The following is a 14270-nucleotide window of genomic DNA, read 5'->3' as shown; positions in this document are numbered from 1 at the left end:
GTAAGAAATACAAGTTTACGTCAAAAGTGGCCGAGAACTGGGCCAAGGTGGCCGAGAACTGGGCCCACAAATGGAGCTTTTATTTTTATTATTGCTCGGGCAAATTAATTTTTGACCGGTCGATAGCTTTACACCAAAAAGCTGAATAATGTAGCTAGCTCTGGGAGAAATTTCAAGTTCCTGCGGTTCTTCTGAGGTAAGAAATACAAGTTTACGTCAAAAGTGGCCGAGAACTGGGCCCCATACTGTACTTTGCCCCGTAAGCTTTTTTCTCTGTCCTTCCGCCGAAGCAAAAAAACACAACCTGATTACACATTAACCCAAAAGTCGACCAAGTGTGCCTGCAACGATTTCCTGTCAAAACTAAAATGAAAACCATTGCGGTATGCGTCACCCGTAGCGGTTTTGTAGCAACCCCAAGCTATCCCCGTCTTTTTGGCCGCGCCAGGAGACTACGCTCTAGGACGACCAAAGGGTAAACTATAAATCGGCCACGCCCGATTAATAACAAAACGTCCCCTTAATGTAGTTTAGCTTACACAAATCTCTCAAATTCGTCATTTCCGGAAGACTTTAATACCATTTTTTAACAAAAAGATAAATCTCAAACCCCAAGGCGAAGTCAGCTACTATCAATTATTAATTCAGTTGTAGATTGAAAGCTACCTTTCAGACATGCTTTGTGCTTGTTTCTGTACTGTAAAGGTATATCAGAGTTAAAAGATAAGTGCTAGTTTTTTGTGATTCCCATACATTGATCCTAGGATCATTAAATGCAAATTTTTTTACTGAATAGTACAAATTGAAAAATCACAAATATGATACGATATCTAAAATATGATATATAAAAATCGACGTTGACTTTGAAGCGTCCAACTCAATGCAAAAGAGAGTATTCTAATTGCGCCTCACTTAATTTGAGTTACTTGCAGAGGGCGTTTTTTCTTTTCTTTGTTAAGTTGATTTATTGAAACGGAAGTCTGCGCTATGCTCTAGTTCATTCAAAGAAAGCAAACCAGTTGTGAACTTATTAAAATGCTAAAACTACATCGCAAACAGATATACAACTACATATTCTAATTGGTTCGTTCCTTTTATCGAACATTGCAGGGAGTTAAATAGCGGAGCCGTTTATAACTCACCCCCGGGGCAAAGCATTAACAAACGATAAAAGCATCACGCAAGAAAACCCCTTAATAAAAACATCACGCAATGTCAACTAAAGAGCTTCAGCTACCATTTGAGAATAAAACAAGCGACTAGTTGAAAAATCATCAGAAAGTATGCATCAATGTTTCTTTGGAATTTGGCGTGTCTGAAATCTTGGCCCCGAAACCTAAAACAAATTACACAAGTACTGGTTGAGTGGCCATGTCATACCCATTGGCTAAAAGAAACAATAAACATTCACAGACTATAATCTCGTTCCTGCTGCGAGGTAAATGTCGCCAATTAAGCAAAACGAAAGTTAATTTCTGAGTCCTTCTAGACATGACTGATCCATATTTAATTTGTATTGGAAATGGACGTTTATATACGGCTGGCTCGTTGCTGAGGCATTTGTCTAAAAAGGCAGGCAATACGGCCGGTATAGCATTGTCGGGGAACTTATTTACCGGTAAGTAACTGTCGCTGTAAAGTAAGTATCGTTATCCGTCTTCACTAATGGTGGAGAAAATGAATTCCATTCGTCGGTGTAAGCAATTACTTTGCGGACTTTTCCAACGAAACATATGTAGTTCGTTCTTCTTTTTGCTAAATAAACGCCCAATAAAGAGCCGGCCGATCTTCGTTCGCACTGACAGATCAGTCAAAACAAAGTACTTCAAGCGACGAATCCATCGAATTTGCCAAACTTTCACATCCCTACGAATGGCTGTTATCTGCTTTCTGATTTAACGGTATTTGTCAAACTGATTGATCTGTTTTAAATCAGTGGTATCAACTTACGTTAAAAGTTCATTGAAATTTGTTCTCAATCAAGCAACACGTCAGAACTTTTTGTCAACTTAACAGAACTTTAGCATGCCAGCTTTACTCTCGTCAAGGTTAAATTTACACGGCTAGGGTTCAAAGTGTGTTCTACATACGTGTTTCAGTGGTTTTATCGCACAGTTGGAGTGTGTGTGGGTGACACAATCTATTAGTTGAAACTGGGCTTCTCCTTCGGTTCGTCGCACGATAGTTTATCGAAAGAAAACTTTGGAAAACAAATATACACTTGACCATTGTCTTAACACCTTCACAAGAAATTTCGCTACATAGTCCTGAATTTGTTTGTTTGTTTGATTGTTGTACTCTCAGTCGGGATACGATTAAATATTCAATTTGATAAGAATCAATAAATGAGTGAAGTGAATAGTTTAAAAATCAAACTGATCTACTAGAGATACTATGTAGAAAAACCTTGTCAGACGGGCGAATTTGCTACTGAATTCTCATGTCAAAAGATTTATTCGGAGGTATTGAATTCTACTTTTGCTATTGTGCCATTACAAAACGATTAAGGAAAATACTAATTCAAAACATATTTTTTAGTTTAAAAACGGCAGTTTGGCAAACATGTTGCTTAGTTTACATGAAAACTATCATCAGATCGCTAATAAATTACAGCAAATTAATGAACTGAAACGAAATAAAATAAACCGAAGTGAAATGAATCTTAATTGCTAAACTGAAAGCCCTGACTCCCCAGTTTACTCATGAAACTCTCTTGGAAAACCATGAGTAACTATAACCAGCCCATGGTTTTGAAGCCTTCCATTATTTCTGACTGAAACTCCTAGAGATGGTGCCAAAGATTTCAAGATATCAAGTCGAGGCATTTTTTTTATTGAGTTAATTTTCCTGACAGACTTAGTTAATTAAAATTTGGTGTTTTTGAATTGTGAATGCGATTGCAAAGGAGCATTGATCTAAACATCATGCAAAATCCCATAGAATTTAGTTCAAAGTACATAAAGAGCAATTACCATTTTGGAAAAGATACTTCAGAACTAAAATACTGAAATTTTGAACCGACGGTTGTTGAATGGGCGTAGTGCTGAAGTCAACAAAGTACATGCAAAATTACTTAGATGACGGAAATTAAAAAAAATTCTTGACCAAAACACTGGATGTTATAAGCGCTGTTTTTTATAATGAAATGTTTTTTTTAGACTTTTGACTTTCAATTTCTCTCTTCAGCTTTCATGCTAGATATTTTGTATTTTCAAATATACACTTACACAAAAGAGCATTGATACCGTTTTAAAACTACTGAAAACTAAATGGGCCGTGAAGTGCAACTAGAGAGCGTGATCAAGGCCGGAAAGTATTTGCGTGCTTCAATTTAAGAACGGGCGGATTTATCCGACGTATTCGAGCAGTGGGTTAATAACCTGTACATAAAACAAAAAGTTTAACCCAAACAAAATTTGTAATAATTCGCCGGTTATTAATTTTGTTGAATACCAATAACTTTTTCACTGAGCTAGATATGGTCTGATAGACTTCATCTGTCTTCAAGTCAAAGGGAGCGTTTGAACAATAGCTTGCATATTTTTCATGACGCAAAGGAAATTTTTTGCACTTTTAACGCCCTAGTTTTTGTCTAAACACTGCATTTTGATGCCATGGTAACCGCTTCTTTGGAATTTTCTGATCACATGACTTGACGTTTTCATTGCAACAGGTTACTACTTTTTGTAGGTTGCTTTACTTCAATTTGGCTGCTTTCTTTCTGGTAAAATGTTCATTTTTATAGATTTCAGCGAGTTTGCATTCTCTTCACAGCTTAAACATCCTTCTTTCGGTCTTTAAATCTCAATGGTGGTTCAGAATTTTATATTATAGAAGATTATTAATATTTATAATGGAGGATCCAAAATTTGAGCTTTGGTATGTATGACGTCATTTAAGCGCGATATTACGTCATAACCGACATCTACAAAACACATGGTTTTAAATTTTATTGTCAAAGCTTAAAAATCGAAGCGAGAGATAATGAAACGGAATGGATTACCTCTATATTTTAAATGTTCTCTCTTGTACCGTTCGATGTTCGGCCGTATGTACTGTCATCAATTTTGACACGGTGTATGTTCAGTATAAAGCAGTTTATTGGATACATGAATGTTACAATTTAGAGTTGTTCTTCGTTAATTGTTTTAGATGATCTTTTTTTTTACAGTTTTTTCCCTTTTACCTTCCCAAATGAAAATAAAGTAAGCCAGTCGATTCCCTCCGCTATAGATGTTCTGAAATGGTCAAAACGGATATGCTATATATAACCTTAGATAAGCCCAGGGTTTTGGCTATTTTTCTTCTTCCGATCAAAGTGAGATCTCTTCTTCTCCAAGCGTCAAGTATTGTTTCTAGGCTAAGAACCTCTTCTTCAAAGTTTGTTAGGGTGTTCTTGGTCAAAAGAGAAGTGAACACCAAGGGCTTGCACAGGCTCCTTCGGCCATTTGAAATTGTATGGAGTTTTCTTGCAGCTTCCCAAGAAACCAAGCCATAGCGCATCCGCTTTGATAGTGGGAATTTCTAGTTCACAATTTGCTTTGAATTCTTTTAAGATTTTTAGTAGTTGGGTTACTGACTCACGGTTTACTCACAAATTTTGGGTATATTTAACCATGGTTAAAAGTTTTGGTAAAAAGAATTAAAAAGAGTTGACACTGGCTAAAAATATATTGTTATCGACGTTTCAGCCACTACGGTTGCCTTCTTAGCAAAGATAAAAAATGCAAATGTTTAACGGTGACCTGCTTAGTATATGTAAACAGGAGTATAGTATAGTAAGTATATAATAAAGATCTTCGGTATATGAGTATATAAGTATTTATACCATAACCGAGAGAATTCTCGCGCGCTGATTGGTCCAAAGTTATGGTCGATGAGAGTATAGACCATGAAAGTGACGTCAGATCACCCCACGCACACGCGCGGGCTAAAAGATGTGTAAGTTTGGTCTCCATGAACGAAAGCGAATTTCATTGTGTTTTGTTTGAATCAAGTACGCATTTGTTTTCGGAATTCTGGATTGGACTTTTACTTAGGTGTTCTGTCGAAAGAAAATTGACCAGGCTTTTGAATTTTTGGTCTATAAACTGAGAAGAACGGTGCTAGCGAACCGACAGCGGACTGTCGATGTTCAGTGAACGAGCGCTAACAAGATCTTCAGAAAGAAAAATAATCTTGCTCACTTCAAGCGATTGGCACACACTCAACGAGAGAGGAAAAGGTAATTAAAATTGTTATTCTTTGAATTCTTGTTCATCTTCTTTTGTAAACTTATCATTGTCGTTTTTACGTGTCGGACCGGAATTTTGACGTCCCACCGGCAAAGTTTCTTCACGGTCAGGCATTGCTTTTGATAAATACTTGTTCGAGTTTGTTATGGTATAAAACAAATCGACCACATTTTTCCATGATCTACACTCTTATAGACCATAGAAATGACGCCATAAAATGTCCAAAACTTTGCAGTGAAACCACTCGCCTAACGGCTCGTGGTTTCACTTGCGTTTTGAACATTTTCTGACGTCATTTCTATGGTCTATAAGATTGTAGACCATGGAAAAATGTGGTCGATTTGTCAAATAGTAAGTATCCTGCTTAGTTTATAGTATATGTTTACATATACTAAGCAGGACGCCGTTAAACATTTGCATTTTTTTATCTTTGCTGAAGAAAGCAACAGTAGTGGCCGAAACGTCCATATCAAAATATTTTTAGCCAACGTCAACTCTTTTTAATTCTTTTTACCAATATTTTTAACATGCCTGGCTACATACCGAACACTCGATGGTTACATTTTGTCTCCCACTGTGGGCCTGTCAAAACAGAGCATAGCTCACAACAATTATACAGCTACCAAGGCATAAAATCGGCCTATTATACAGCTACCAAGGCATAAAATCTACCTATTTTAGTATGAATTAAAATTCATATCCAAACATTAAAGTCATTGTCTACGTTTTTCAATGGTTTTCATTTGACGTGGCTTTTATCTTGAGGAGCGCAATGCCTTCATGAGAAAAAAAAAATAAAATCAGTAATTTTAACAAGAAAGTTTTAGTTTAAGTTCCTGCAGTGTGTGGTTTTGCGGCCGACTGGTGTCAAACGTTACAGACGAAACAAGTACATTGTTTCTATTGCTTAAATCTTTTTCTTTAGTCAATTTTTTAAATGTTTTTTCTTTCGATCGAAACAGTCTTCACTTAAAGTTTATTTGAAATCTGTTGGCAATCATGCATATTTGTATAATTGTCAGAATTTTCAAACGAAATAACGAGCACAGACCTGTACCATATAATTATCTCCTCACGATGTGCATTTTACATGATTACAGTTGAATTTTTTGCAGCTGTAAACAAACACATAATTTAATTTATGCAAATGATGTTCGCCACTTCAATAATTTTTCAAAAAGTTTAAGGAATTGCACTGGGCTATTTTCAACAACATTTTTCGAGGCCTTACTCTAAAAAACCAATTCAAAAGACACAAAAATGTTTGTTGTTAGATAAGCTTCGCACATTTTCATAGACAGCAAAATTGTGCTGCATATATAATACAGCAATTAACATTTTCAAATTTTGTCTAAAAAAAAGTTCAAACGAAAAACGAAATTTCATTGTTAGACAAAGATCCCTGACAAACTCGTGTTAGTATCTCCAACTAACATTTCATATGATCAGCAAAATTGTGTTATTTTTATAATTTTGTCAGTAAGTACAAAATTTGTGCTAGTAATTGATTTTATATAAAGTACAGCTCCGGGGTACAGCTTCGCTTAGCATGTTGTTTAGGCTAGACCATTTGAACAAGTGAGTAATAAATTTTTAAAGTGTCGGAGTGTATCTTATTTGGCGGTCGATTGGTTATAACGATATTTTTTTCTAATTATTATCATTGTAAAGGAAGCATGTAGTTGCCAGTGAACAAACGTTGAGTAATAGACAATCTTCTTTCTCAAAGTGAAATTGTAATGTTTGTGTATAAGACAGGCGTGAAACTAAGTACAGTGATTAACATTTAGAATATTTTAACGTGTAGTGAAACAATTTGTTTGCTTTCGCTAGCCCATTTGTTACAATTTTAGGACTAATCGACATGATTTTCTACTGATTTTTTTATTTTATTTTAATGTCTAGCAAAGTCTCAAATTGATTCTCTGAGCAATTCAGCTGGGTAAACGAAATACATCTAAGTTGCGTTGTTTATTTCTTTTTATATGTGTGCAGGTGTAATATAAAGTACTTTTAAATACAACGATTAACATTTCCGACATTTAATCAGCCGTTGATTATTATTCAGATTATTTGCCGCTATACCTAATGCTTATTTCCCTTTTAAGGATTTTCACTAGACAGTTTTGAACAGGCTGGCAATTAATTTATTTTTCAGTGCAAGCTGTCGGTGCAGAAAAAAAACAAGGTTTTCAAAGGAAACAAGCCGATAAGCTGAGTTTATCTCTAAGGCCTGGTCACACGCTGCGGAATACAAACATTTGAGGTAAAAAAGGATTCTATTGGGCACCCAAAAATAAATGTTAGGCAAGATGAAAATGCTGCAAGAATTCAGAAATTGCATGTAACATTAGCTGAATTCGTATTAGAGACGGAAAACTTGTCTTAAAAAAACTCGTCTGATATGAATACAGCAAAGGATGAGTTTTCCGTCTCAAATTTATTCGCCCATACAGTCAACTCTCTCTTAACGGATACCTCTAAAAGACGGACATCTTTTTTAAGACGGACAACTGGTGTTGGTCCCGTCCCTGCCGTTTTTCAGTCATTTTGCTGTAACTTAACTCCCTATATGACGGATCACCTCTCCAAGACGGACAGTTGGAGCCGGTCCCGATGGTGTCCGTTTTAGAGAGAGTTGACTGTATTCCCGTCTAAAACGGCAAAAACGTCAGAGGGAAAACTCGATTGTCATAGACGGAATTCCGTCTGAGAAGAGTTTCTCCGGCGCGTTTTCTAATATGAATTCGCTAATTGTGTGCAATACAGTAAAAACCCGCGTATAAGAACACCTATTTTGGCGGTTCAGGCTTATTTGGTTCTTATATAAAGGGTTATAATCTGCAAAATCAGCCTGTAAGTGTTCTTAAGTGTTCTTAAAAAAAGTTTCTTAAAATAAGGAACATACTAGGCTACCAATAGATGAAATCACTATATATGCACACAATTGTATTTTAATTTTAATAAAATTGATAAATCAAGGCAATACTGTACTGTAATTGGGGTGGAACTATTATGTGTACAATGAAAAGTAGTGTTGATCTTTGATATTTTTCCATATAAGAACAACTTTCATTTTTCAGGCTGAATGTGTTCTTATATAAATAGTACTTTATTTCCTAAAATCAGGCCTGGGTGTTCTTAATCCACTTGTTCTTATACGCGGGTTTTTACTGTATTGTAAAATGTGTCTAGGTCTCGATTCAGTCACAATTCGGGGTGGTGGGGGTGGGGGTGTGGGGCTGGGGGGTAGCTTTCGTTCTGATTAAACAAGAAGTTCCTTTATGAAAAGGGGTCTGAATAGCCATTTTCACGCCCAGTTCAGTAGCCAACCATTACTGAAAAAACGTATTTCATTTTTGCTTGAGAATATTCTGTTAAAACAGCAAGTTAGGTCACATTTCTATTAATGGTATTAATATTATAGCTTCATAAGATTTTAAAGCAAGTTTAGTAAGCGGGATGCTTGACTTCACAACATGCTATGACTACGAAAGAATAAATTAGCGTTTTTGTTCGCCCAAAAGGTGTGAAACTTGGGAGGCGCCATCCCATTGTTTAATATTAGTCAAGTTTTTCGGCTTGAAATGTTTATGGGCATACAATCCCGACAGTTTCTTAAAGGAGGTTTGTCACGGACAACGCATCCTGAAAAAAATTCGCCAGTTTTTTTTTAAGTTTGTCGATCGTAATCTGTTTTAATCATCATTTGTCGAAACTATCCTTGCTTATCTTCGGTTTTTTTCACTTCTTTGGTTTATTTCTACAATAGGTCTCCTTCGACTTGAAAGTAATCCGAAAAATGACGTAATGTACTGAGACATTCCTTTAAAGGGACATAGCGAAACCTGCTTTTGACATAATTTCTAGTTAGTATGTTTATCTAAACTACAAGATGGTAATAGCCTTTGGTGTGTAGGCGTTTGTTACTGCCTCTGCTCGAGACGTAAGCCCTATGAGCATCGAATGCCTGCCGTGAGCTATACAAAGAAAGCGAGGCAGATGGTGGAATATTATTCGGATCAATTGTTCTTGTAAAACAAACACAACCTAAAGATTCTTTAAGTCACTTTTTTGCTGTTTTTCCATTGGATTTTCGTGATAATTGTGAAAGCGTCGCATATTTTATTCTACAGTTTTAAAAACATTAAAATTAGACAATTGAAAATCCTCTGCCCTTACGGTCAAGGGCACGGAAATGGCTTAAAACTTAAACTATGTTTTCGTTTGCATGATTTTTTCTTAACAAATAAAAGTCGATTTTTTAAACGTTTTGAATCTAGACAAAGAAATGCAATAGATGATGTAATACGTATAACGGAAGAAAATATATTCTGAAAAAAAGACTTTTTAAAGGTAAGCCCTTCACAAGTGATTTAAAATCGATTTGTCTACGTCGATGAAAAGTAATTTATTTTCATTTCGAGACTTGAGTTTGTTTCTTTCTATCGGTGTTCTGGGAAGTTTTGAGAGCTCCCGCGAAGCCAGAGCTGCTCTCATTTGGATCTAAAAGCCGGAAATCTTGCACTTCTGTGGCGCTTTCTCAAATTCCCGCATGCAGCCACGACGGGCATTGGCCGTTTCTTAATTTTATTCACGAGCTGCGGTCATTAAAAATTTGGGACGACTGATATTTGTTTTGTCGCCCGGGGTCGACGAAGTCGATATTGTATATTCCACGCCCTGGAGCATATTTCTTTTTATTTCTATGGGAATTGAAATAGCAAAGCGAACAGCGAAATGGTGAGTTAAAAAAGAATTTTTATTTGCGATTTTTTTGCAGACTCGTAACGATTTGAAGTTGAATTTAAACTTCGACGGTATTAAATAATTAACGAATGTTGTTTATCTCTTCCGTAGCATTTTTCTTACGTATATTTTACTGATAGACCAGATTTATCACTCGCATTTGTAAAAACAATCTGACTTTTATAGCTGAGTAAAATAATGAAGCTTAAAATAATATCGCCGGTTGCTGTTTTTCAACCGCCGTTTATTTAGCAGCTTGTATCATTTAAAATGTTTCACTCGTCCGGGAAAATCATTATCAAGTGATGCGGTGAGTCAATGATTTCAATTCTCAACTTTATCGGTTTTTGAAAATTATGTTTCGCTGCATCTTTTAATGTGTTTTGGTAGAGTTTTCTCGTAACCATGGTCGACTAATTTCAGTGCCTCGGGCGAACGTAATAATTCAGTTTCCGCACTGAAATTAAACCTTCGCTTCCGTAATTGTACTACATATTATGTTATAAACGAAATATAAACATTGAAGTCCAGGAAAATGGCACTCGTTATACCTAAAATAATCTGACGATGTGTGAGAGTATTACACTTTTTTATATATATATTCCACCATGCACAATTTTTCTACGCAAGCCGGTCTGGACGACAGCAATTGAATTATTGTTTAGTTGAAATTTGTTCGACCGGGCAATACTGCAAATTGTCGAGACCGCGAAAGTGGTGCTAGGAAAGTGTGCTAAGTTGCTTTAATAGAACATCTTTTTCTTTTAACCTAACGTAATGCTTACATGGTGCATTTATGAAACTTTTTATATTCGTGCGATTTTCAGACTTTTATCTCCCGGCTTAGCAAGCAGGTGTATTTTGACCAAGGTATTCAGTTAACACTTTTATGCTCACAAGAGTGACGAAGATGTGATTTCTCTTAACATAAAGGTACATAAATTGGGATTGAGCGATGAAAAGCGACTGAATTCACAGTATAATTGCAGGCTGGTATGGTGTTCAAGAGAACATGTGTCACTCATGTCAAACAGGAAATATTGCCATAATGTAACGGAACTCTCACGATTTCAGTTTAAGAAATGTATCGCAATAAACTAGTGTTGAGAATTACTCTATCGAGCATCCAGACTGTAGGGAACTATCAATAAATCATTGTTTTTGTGGTTTGAAAAACATAAACACTTTTCCCGCAATACCCTCATTGAAAATCTGCATCGTCTTCACTCGAAGCATTATCCGCGATAGGGTAAATTTAGAATTTGTTACTGAAAAGATTTGGTTTTTTGAAGCTTATTGTCTACACGTCTATATCGTTTCATCTGACTGAGCAGGTCTCATGCTGATTCTCTGAGCATAAACAAAAATAAAGAATTGTAAATCTCTTCTTAGGACTAAACCCAAGTAAAAAATTAAAAGAAACAAATGTTTCTCGTTCGGATTTCTATATAAAAAAAGAGAGCGGGCGGCCTTTTTTTGTTATTTGTTATTTCCTCCATCCTCCAATTCTCCAGAAGCGAACTTGCAAAATAAATCCTGCAAGTTAATTGACCTATCCAGTACGGACCTAGCGTGCCGAGGCTTAAAAATAATGGCCTGATTTTGTGTTAAAACGCAGACAAAAGCTATTCTCAAAGAAAGCTTTTGTACTTAGTTGAGGAGTAACGCCTGTTGGTTTTTGTTCGTTCCAATTTTTCCAATAACAAATAATAAAAAAGAGAGGCGGCCCCCAAAAATTAAGCGGGCGGGGACGAGAAACATTTTTTTACTTGGCCTAAGAGCTAACTAGTGTGCAGTTAACAATTCCACCATTTCTTTAAAAGGGCGGTTTGCATCCGTGTTAATTGAATCGGTTTATAAGAACGAACAACTTTAAAAGTTCTGTAGATAATAAATTTTAGTTTCTTTTGTTGTCATTTGGAGCATCGTATTCAGTTTTCTTTTCAAGCACTTGTCTGTTGCTTTGATAAGTCAACGCTTTGTAATTGTTGGAATTTCGTCTTACGCTAGCAATTTCCAGGTTTTAAGTGTCATGTCAAAAAAAAAAAAAAAAAGCACAAAAACACCAAGCAAAACAAAAAAAACAAAAACACAAACCACCTCACCCACACCAAACCTAACTCTGCAGCACATCAAAAAAGAAAAACGACGACCAAACAAAAAACACGCTAAAAAAAGAAAAAATCAAAAAAAAAAACTAAACTAAAAACTACAAAAAAAACAAAAACACAACTCCGACAGCCAAAAAAAAAAACACAAAACACGACAAACGCACTACGACCTATAAAAACCCCACAAACTAAACGAAACACAATAAAACCAAAACCACAAATCACAATCCAAAATCAACAAAAAAAAAAAAAAATTAAAACAATATAAACTAAAAAAAAAAGCGGAAAAAAAAAACACGAAACTAACAACTCCTTAGCAATAAAAAAAAACTTCAGGCTGAAACAGACTCATACTTAATCATCGCAAAAAAAAAAAGAACAAACACAAAAAAGAGGAGCCTCACACCAAAAAGAGAAGCGGCAATCGAGGGGAAACGAGTCAGACAATCAAAAAATCATCTAGACACGAAGAAACGAAAAACAACCTATTTTTCAAAAACAAAGCCTTCTACACTCACCGTGGTGAAAAAACATTAAAGCAGAGATGTGCTAGCACCAAAAACACTAAGAGACCTGGGGTGGAATTTTGGCAAATGTCTTGTTCACTTTTTCGTTGGCTTTTTTTAGTGTGGCCGTGGGTTTTCCTTCTGTCCCTCTTCTCCGGGTGTGTGGGTCTTGCTCTTTCCCCCCCCCCCCTCCCCCCACCCGCCCAACCGGGATGCCCGTCCGCGTGGCTGTTCTTTCTCGCTTTCCGTCGCGGCGGGCTGCCCCCTTTTGTCCCGGCGAGCGCCGCTCGTCGCTCCCGCGCCGGTTGCTTTGTTTTATCGGCGCTTTTTTCACTCCCTCTCTTTTCCTGTTCTGCTATTCAACTACTACAAAGCTTAGTAGGGGCGCGGGTCTGGTAGTAAGAGCTGAACGGGGGTCGGGGGGCTTCGTGTCTCCGATATTTCGATTTCTATCTTTCATCCTCATGACAATTGCTGGCCAAATTCTTTGATTTTTCTACTGAAGTTAAATTCATACCGTTGAATTTCTAACTCGACCCTTATGAGAAAACTGTAAATCGTTAACGTCGATGGGAGGACGTTATTTTCAGGATACGTTTCTCTCCTCTTTCTTTCTTCTCTTTATCCCTTCCCGTCTTACAATCTTCTTACAAGAGAAGGCCTGGGAGGAGTGAGTGACGACCATCGTTTTTTTCGACTATCCATTCTCGTCCTCATAGCCCTTTTCGCTTCTATTAGCCGGCAGGGCCTTGGCACGAGAAGCGTAGGTTTCTGGAGACACATATTTGAGTCTTAGACGCTAGGACTTCTTTGTCTTCTTTAAGGGAGCTAAGACATGCTATCCAATTTAATAAAATCGTGATAGATGCTAAAAACATACAAACAATTTTTATTTTAACGCATTTAAGTTAAGATGTTCACTCTTTTAATTAAAACAGTCCAAGAAATTCCAACTCTTACACTACAGTTATTTAGAGGAGGCTGTTTATTTTAGAACAAAGCATGGAAACTCCTTCATTGCTAAGTTCGACAATCGTAACTTCTAGAACGCGCACCACGGCATGTAAACAGATGGCCTTTTCAATGCACTGACTTTGTTTTCCAAGTTTTAAGCGTGACTTTTCAAAATTACAAAAAACTTCACTCTGTCATTTAATCGTTTTAAAAAATTCCCAGACAACATTTCGCCCTGAGGCTTATTTCTTCTGTTGGCCAATATTTTGGTGCGTACTTACACGACGTGTAAGTCTACTTAATACCAGGAGCTTTCTTTTTGAAGCAGCTGCACGCATTCGAAAAGACCAGACGTTATTCTACGTGACCAAGAATAGAGCGCATTATTTTATAATCTCAACAAGGCATCTTTCTATTTATACTCAGCAAAACATAATAGCTCCGTAAACATGTTTCGCTTGCAAATAAACAATGGCCGAAATTTAACTGGAAATTTTATACCTTAACTGAAAAGTTGTAAAAATTTTACTCTATACTATTTGATATAAAAACAGAGGTAGTTCTACTCCTAAGAAAAATTTTATAACTTAACGTCGGATTAAAATAAAACAACTAGCAATAAAAAACTTTTAATGAGAAAATTTTAATTGACCTGCGGTTCGGATCCTATAGCGGGAACCTGACGGCTATTTTGGTCAAAATTTTGAAGTCACGAA

General features: G+C 36.4%; 1 protein-coding gene across 7 annotated transcripts in view; it reads left to right on the top strand.

Annotated features, from left to right (window-relative positions):
- Positions 1–1448: 1448 nt before the first annotated feature.
- The window catches only part of LOC144645326 (uncharacterized), a 45497-nt gene continuing 32675 nt past the window's right edge, over positions 1449–14270 (top strand). For 4 of the 7 annotated variants that reach the window (XM_078504862.1, XM_078504855.1, XM_078504857.1 and 1 more), the window contains exons 1-2: positions 1449–1618; positions 7393–7500. The gene's annotated coding sequence lies outside the window, so the exon portion shown is untranslated. Of the gene's footprint in view, positions 1619–7392; positions 7501–9028; positions 9104–9884; positions 9978–14270 lie in introns of those variants that run through there. The other 3 variants (XM_078504861.1, XM_078504859.1, XM_078504858.1) reach the window with 3 other exon arrangements.

The sequence above is a fragment of the Oculina patagonica genome, chromosome 3 (genome assembly GCF_052425735.1).
Source record: "Oculina patagonica isolate OP01 chromosome 3, crgOcupat, whole genome shotgun sequence".
In the NCBI taxonomy this organism is placed as follows: domain Eukaryota; kingdom Metazoa; phylum Cnidaria; class Anthozoa; order Scleractinia; family Oculinidae; genus Oculina; species Oculina patagonica.
Note: the sequence above shows the minus strand (reverse complement) of the source record. Positions and strands in the feature narration are given on the sequence as shown.